General features: G+C 41.3%; 1 pseudogene; it reads left to right on the forward strand.

Annotated features, from left to right (window-relative positions):
• Nucleotides 1-394: 394 nt before the first annotated feature.
• On the forward strand, nucleotides 395-1,704 carry LOC112916890 (eukaryotic initiation factor 4A-II pseudogene; annotated as a pseudogene).
• Nucleotides 1,705-7,052: the final 5,348 nt, after the last annotated feature.

Here is a 7,052-nt window from a genome sequence, read left to right on the forward strand (position 1 = left end):
CAATATCTGACATTTATTAAGAAACTCGTGTAGGCCTGGTATTATGCTTTGTGTAGTTTATCTTATCTCATCCTCCCAATAATACGTGAAGTAGGTGCTGCTAATACTCCCATTTTATGGATGGAGAAGCAAAGGTGCAGGTAATTTACCCAAGGCCTTAGCACTACTAGGTTGGGATCTGACTCTGGAGTCACGCTATTTGACCTCTAACGTGCATGTGGAAGGAAGGGAGAAACAAGATTGAGAAGATTGTTTGGCAGATGATTTTAAATTGTGCCTTGAATGTTAGAACTCAATTTGGTAAGTAGTGGAGGACTGCTGCTGATTATTGTACAGAGAAGCCACCCAGTGACTGTCAGCCTTTAGGAAGACTGATATGGGGGCTGGAGGTAAGATGGATGAGAGGGGACAGAAACAGAGAAGGAAAGACCAAGGAAGAGGTGAATGCAGACGGGGGATAAAAACTCAAAGTGTGAGTGGAGCAATGAGATGGAACACAAGCAATTGTTGTAGAGATGTTTTAGAAGTAGATTCTGGCTTTCCAGTCCGGCGCTGAGTTGTTCTTCAGATCATGTCTGGTAGCTCCGAGGTTGTAACAGAGAACATGGAGGCCCAGAGGGAATGGACCCCGGGGACATCATTTAGAGCAACTGGCATGAGATTATCAATAACTTCGACAATATGAATTTATTTTATTATTTTTTCTTTCTTTCTTTTTTTTTTTTTTTTGACAATATGAATTTAAAGGAATCTTTTCTTCGGGGCATCTATGCTCATGTTTTTGAGAATCCTTCAGCTATTCAACAGAGAACTATTATACCTTGTATTAAAGATCCAAAAGATAATTCTGGCATTTGGAGACTATATGGGAGAAACTTGTCATGCCTGCATTGGTGGAACTGATGTTCGGAATGAAATGCAAAAACTGCAGGCTGAGGCTCTGCATATTGCTGTTAGTATACCAGGGAAACTGTTTGATATGTTAAACAGAAGATATCTTTCTCCACAAAGGATCAAATGTTTGTTTTGGATGAAGCGGATGAAATGTTGAGCCAAGAGTTTAAGGATCAAATCTAGGAGATTTTCCAAAAATTAAATACAAGTATTCAGGTTGTGTTGCTTTCTGCCACAATGTCGACTGATATGTTGAATGTGACCCAAAAATTCATGAGAGATCCACTTTGAATTCTGGTGAAAAAAGAATTGATCCTTGAAGGAATCAAATAGTTTTATATTAACGTTGAAAGAGAAGAATGGAAGTTGGATACACTTTGTATTTCTACAAAACACTGATGATTACTTAGGCTGTTATTTTTCTCAATACAAGGCACAAGATGGACTGAGAAAATGCATGCCAGGGATTTCACAGTTTATGTCCTGCAAGGTGACGTGGACCAGAAGGAAAGAGATGTGTCATGAGGGAATTCTGATCAGAGTCAAGCCCTGTTTTGATCACTTCTGCTTGTTAGCTCATGGGATTGATGTGCAACAAGTGTCATTGGTTATATACTATATCTACCTACTAATTGTGAAAACTATATTCACAGAATTGGCAGAGGGGGGTGATTTTGGGAGGAAAGGTGTGGCTATAAACTTTGTTACTGAAGAATACAAGAGGATTCTTTGTGACATTGAGACTTTCTACATACTACAGTGGAGGAAATGCCAGTGAATGTGGCTGACCTTATTGAATTCCAGGGATGAGATAGTTTTGAATGCAGTGCTTACTGTTGCTGAATAGGTAACCACAATGTGCATTGTGCTTCTTTATTTGGGAATATTTGAATCTTATCTCAATGCTCAGAACAGATCAGAAATATAGATTTTGATAGCAAAGCAATGTTAGTTGTGAGATCTTTTGAGGAAAGGCTTTATCCTCTTTAGAGGTGGACTGTTGGGGCTGGGTATAAAAGATAGGGTCTGTAAAATCTTTCTAAGAAATTTATTTCCTTCTGTAGAAGTGGTTGTATTAGATGTTTTCTATCATTTAATAATATATTTGTAGACTAAAAGATAAAATTACTATATAAAATCAGCCAATATATTAAGTTAGCATATCTGCCTTTATTGTGTTTGTCATTAGCCTAAATAGAAAGGCCTTTAAAATTGATTTTTTTTTTAAGAAAGCATTTGAATGTGTTTTGTTTGGTATTGTATTTATTCTTTTTTTTTTTTTTAAAGATTTTATTTATCTTTTCATGAGAGATACACAGAGAGAGGCAGAGACATAGGCAGAAGGAGAGGGAGAGGGAGAAGCAGGCTCCCTGTGAGGAGCCTGATGCAGGACTCGATCCCAGAATCTCGGGATCATGACCTGAGTGACCTGAGCCAAGGGCAGATACTCAACCACTGAGCCACCCAGATGCCCCGGTATTGTATTTATTCAGTAAAGTATTTAATTAGTAAAAAAAAAAGAAAAAGATTCTATAGGGCTTGGTAACTTGGTGAAGTGTCAGGTGAAGGAAAGTGGACAGTTACTTGGACAGTGACTCTAAAGCATCAAGCTGAACCCCGAGGAAATGGCAGCAACATGGATGGGTGCCGGGAGGTAGGCAGAGCTGGTTCAAGAAAGATGGCTCCTTTTGCTTGGTCAGTGGTGTTGGTGGAACTACACTGGACTATATTTTGGAGGTCATGTGCAACAGATGGGGGTTGGGGGAGATGCCAGTCTGGAACACTGGAGTGAGGTTAGGGCTGAGGGTATAGCTTTGGGAATCCTTCACAGTGAAGACAGGAGAGAGAGAGCCCAAGCGGGGTGGGAGGCAAGGATGGGAGAGAGAGGGCCAAGGGGGGTGGGGAGCCTAGACAAGCGTAGGGAGGAACTGGAGAAAGACAAGTCACACAAGGCAAAAGAGGGACTGGTCAGTGAGAAGGGAGACTGAAAGGACATTACGAAAGCCAATGCAGAGACTTTTCAAGGCAGAAGGATGGTCAGCATCATCAAGCACCGTGGAAAGTCACAGAAGAAGAGGACTGAATTACTTTGGCAACTAGGGGTCACTAGATCTAACACTAGAGAATGAGATATGCATATTTTGATATGTGTATATGGTGGAATATTCTGCAGACATTAAAAACCAGGCTTTCTAAGAATATTTAAGGATTTGGCAATGAACAAAATGTTAACATATTCTGGGATGTTTTCTTATGTTTTCTGCCAGGCATTCCCGCTTTCGTCGAACTGAACAGTTATAGGTGGTGCTGAGAACTGGAATGGGATGTGAAAGGCTTGGTTGCTTGATATTGGAAAGGGCTTGGAGTGATGTGCATGAAGGATCAGGGAAGATGAGGAAGAGGACAGGAAGGGGCCTGAGTGGCAGATGGTGAAGAAGGCAGAAGAGCCTGGGTATGGCAGAGAACTTGTGAGTGAGAGAGAGGGCATGGCTTGAGTTGGTGAGAGCTGAAGAAGACATAGAGGTATGCTGATGATTGCCACCTTTCAAAGAATGTGATTTCTTATGTCATTTATTGGAGAAATTGAGGCAAAAATATAAATTTATTTTTAATTACTTTTTGGATGTTGCATAGATGAATCCTCTTTTTTTTTTAAAGGCATTTTGGGCTCAGTCAGTTCAGCATCTGACTCTTGGTTTTGGCTCTGGTAATGAATGATCTCAGGGTCATAGAATCAAGCCCCATGTCTGGCTCTTCACTCAGCAGGAGTCTGCTGGAGATTCTCTTTTTCTGTCTCCCTCTAACCCTCCCACTCTCTCTCTCCTTAAAATAAGAACATCTTCAAAAAAAAAAAAAACATTTCATAATGGAAAATTTCCAAACATCCACAAAAACAGAGAAAATAATTTGATGCACCTGATTCAGCTATCACTCACCTTCACCAATTACTAGTACATGGCCAGTCTATTTCATATGGACCCCACATGCCCCTAGGCATTAATGAGTCTCTTTGGGTGGCTCAGTTGGTTAAATGTCCAACTCTGGTTTAGGCTCAGGTCATGGGATTGAGCCCCGATTTTGGCTCCATGCTCAGTGTGGAGTCTGTTTGTGCCTCTCCCTCTGCTCCTCCCCCTGCTTGCATTCTCTCTCTCTCTCAAATAAATAAATAAATAAAATCTTAAAAAAAAAAAGAAATTAGGCATTGATGAAACACTGGTGAAATTCTAATAAAGTCTGTAAAAACATTAATTTATTGGTTTTGACAAGTGTACTATAGTTCTTTTTTTTCCTTTAAAGATTTTATTTATTTATTCATGAGAGGTACAGAGAGAGAGAGGCAGAGACACAGGCAGAGGGAGAAGTAGGCTCCATGCAGGGAGCCCAATGCAGGACTTGATCCAGGAACTCCAGGATTATGCTCTGAGCGGAAGTCAGAAGTTCAACTGCTGAGCCACCCAGGGGTCCGTACAGTTCTATGAGATATTAATATTTGGGGTGGCTGGATAAAGAGCACATGAGACTTTTTTTTTCACAATATTTGCAACCTTTTTAGAAGTCTGAATTTACTTAAAAATAACAGAGTTAAAAATTTGAAAGAGGAATTTCAGTAGAGTGACAGAGATTGAAGGTAGATTGTAGGGGATTAAGAAATAAAGGAAGAGGGCAGCCCAGGTGGCTCAGCGGTTTAGCACCTGCCTTCAGCCCAGGGCGTGATCCTGGAGACCCGGGATCGAGTTCCACTTCAGGCTCCCCGCATGGAGCCTGCTTCTCCCTCTGCCTGTGTCTCTGCCTCTCTCTCTCTTCTCTGTGTGTATCTCATGAATAAGTAAATAAAATCTTTAAAAAAAAAAAAGAAGTAAAGGAAGACAGGAAAGAACATGTTGCAACATCTGGCCATAGTTCAAGGGAGTAGGAAGATTACAATAGTTTTTTAATATATTGGTTTTTAGACTGGAGGAGAGGGGTGACCTGGGTTGCTCAGTCAGTTGAGTGTCCAACCCTTGATCTCAGTTCAAGTCTTGATCTTAGGATTGTAAATTCAAGCGCTGCATTGGGCTCCACGCCTAGTGTAAAAAAAGGACTGGAGGAGACCTGAGCTTGTGGGCAGGAAAGCCAGAGGAGTTTGAAGATATAAAAGTAAAAACTTTTTTGTGTGTTTAAAATTTTCTGTAATAAGTTCTTTTAAAATAAATAAATTAATTGATGTTATAATGAAGGATAAGAGCCAGAGCAGATATGGGTTTGCATGGACAGGGAAATAAAAACCACACCGCCAGGGGCACCTGGATGGCTCAGTTGGTTGAGCATCTGCCTTCGGCACAGGTCATGATCTTGGGTTCCTGAGATGGAACTCCACATTGGGCTCGCTGCTCAGTGGGGAGTCTTCTTCTCCTTCTCCCTCTGCCTCTCCCCTCTGCTCATGCTTTCTTTCTCTCTCTCTCTCTCTCTCTCTCTCTCAAATGAATAAATAAAATATTAAAAAACAAAACAAAAACAAAAAACAAAACCTCACCTCTTTCTCTGAAATAGGAGGAATCCAGAAGAGGATGGATGTGGCCAGAGAGAAATTCTAAGGTGGAGAGAAATGGTTGAGGTAGACTTTTTACTGAACAGGAAAATGAAAATGACATCATCAGATGAAAGTGAGAGACATGGGGATGAAATTGGAAACTTGTTGATACTTGAAAATGCTTTGCAATGGCTGGAAAGAAACAACAGTAAGCCAATTCTAGATGGATAACCATGGGGGCAGGGAGGGCCCATATGAAGTTGGGGAGTAGAAATACTTAGCAGGCCTTGTGGTATAGTTGTGATACTTTCTCTAGCAAAACTTGGCAGCCCTGGGGTGAGCAGATGGTAGGTGACCTAGAGTGGGTTGGTGTTGGAAGTGTCGGCAGGTAAAATGGCCAAGGGGGCCAAGGATGTTTGCAAAGGCAGCACTGAATGGCTGGAGGCCAAGAGCTCTGTGGTAGACTTGCTTGTCCTTGGTCCCATGGGGTTACATCAATCAACATGCCATTGACCTTGATATGTAGAGTTCTTGGATATTCTTCGTTTAGCCAAGGGGGATAGTTATTTCGGCAAAGGCCAACTCATAAAATGACAGAGCCAGGGTTTACCTTGTTTGTAGGTTGCTCTATCTTTTGCGGTTCTGTTCTCTTCGGATGAACCACTAGCGGGATGTTCATGATTCCAGAGATGAGTCTCCCTTCTCTTCTGTGGTTTTACTCACATTCTGAGATTCTTGGCATTGATTACTTCCTCAAGTGAGGAGAATGGGCATTTCTATCCAGCAATTTCCAGTTAATAGATTTGGTTCTTTGATTTCTCAGGTGGGTTCTGGGAACAAACTGAGCAATGACACGGAAAAGTCACCTGCCCTCCCTCCTTAGGTAGAAGAGCATCCTAAGGTGTTAGAAACATACCTTGCTCTGCAACCACAGCTTCCAGCCCTTTAAGGGCTTTGGGAAATCATTCCTCATGAGAAAGTAACTCAAAGCCAGGAAAGTGTTTCTAAAAAGATGATGTCTTAATTTGTTAGGACTGTCATAATAAAGTACCACAAATTGGGTGGGTTTCATAATAGAAATTTATTGTCTCACAGTTCTGGATGTTAGAAGTCCAAGGTCAAGGTGTCATCAGGGTTGGTTTCTTTTGAAGACTGTGAGGGAAAGGTCTGATCTAGGCCTCTCTCCTTGGATTGTAGGTGGCTGTCTTTTTCTTCCTTATGTGTGTCCATGCCAGTGCCCAAATTTCCTCTTTTTATAAGGACACTAATCATATTAGATTAGGACCTACCTTAATGATCTCGTCCTAACTTAACTAATTGTATCTGCAATGACCCTATTTCCAAATAAGGTCACATTTTCAGGCACCAGGGGTTAAGGCTTCAACATATGAATTTGGGGTTGGGGGCACAATTCAAACCATAACAGATGGGTTGGCACAGTCCCTTCTTTGTCTCTTCTTCACCATTTCCATCTTGTAGGCCCTCATGATCCTCTACTGGAGGTAGTGAAATAACTTCACATGAACCCTTGTCTCCTGTCCCTCAACTTTGGTCGACCTTGCATGTTGCCATCAGATTCATATTTCTAAAATTCCCACTTTTATCATGATTCCTGATTACAAATCATCCATGGTTCATTGCCTATGGG

Source organism: Vulpes vulpes, chromosome 8, assembly GCF_048418805.1.
Source record: "Vulpes vulpes isolate BD-2025 chromosome 8, VulVul3, whole genome shotgun sequence".
Classification (NCBI taxonomy): domain Eukaryota; kingdom Metazoa; phylum Chordata; class Mammalia; order Carnivora; family Canidae; genus Vulpes; species Vulpes vulpes.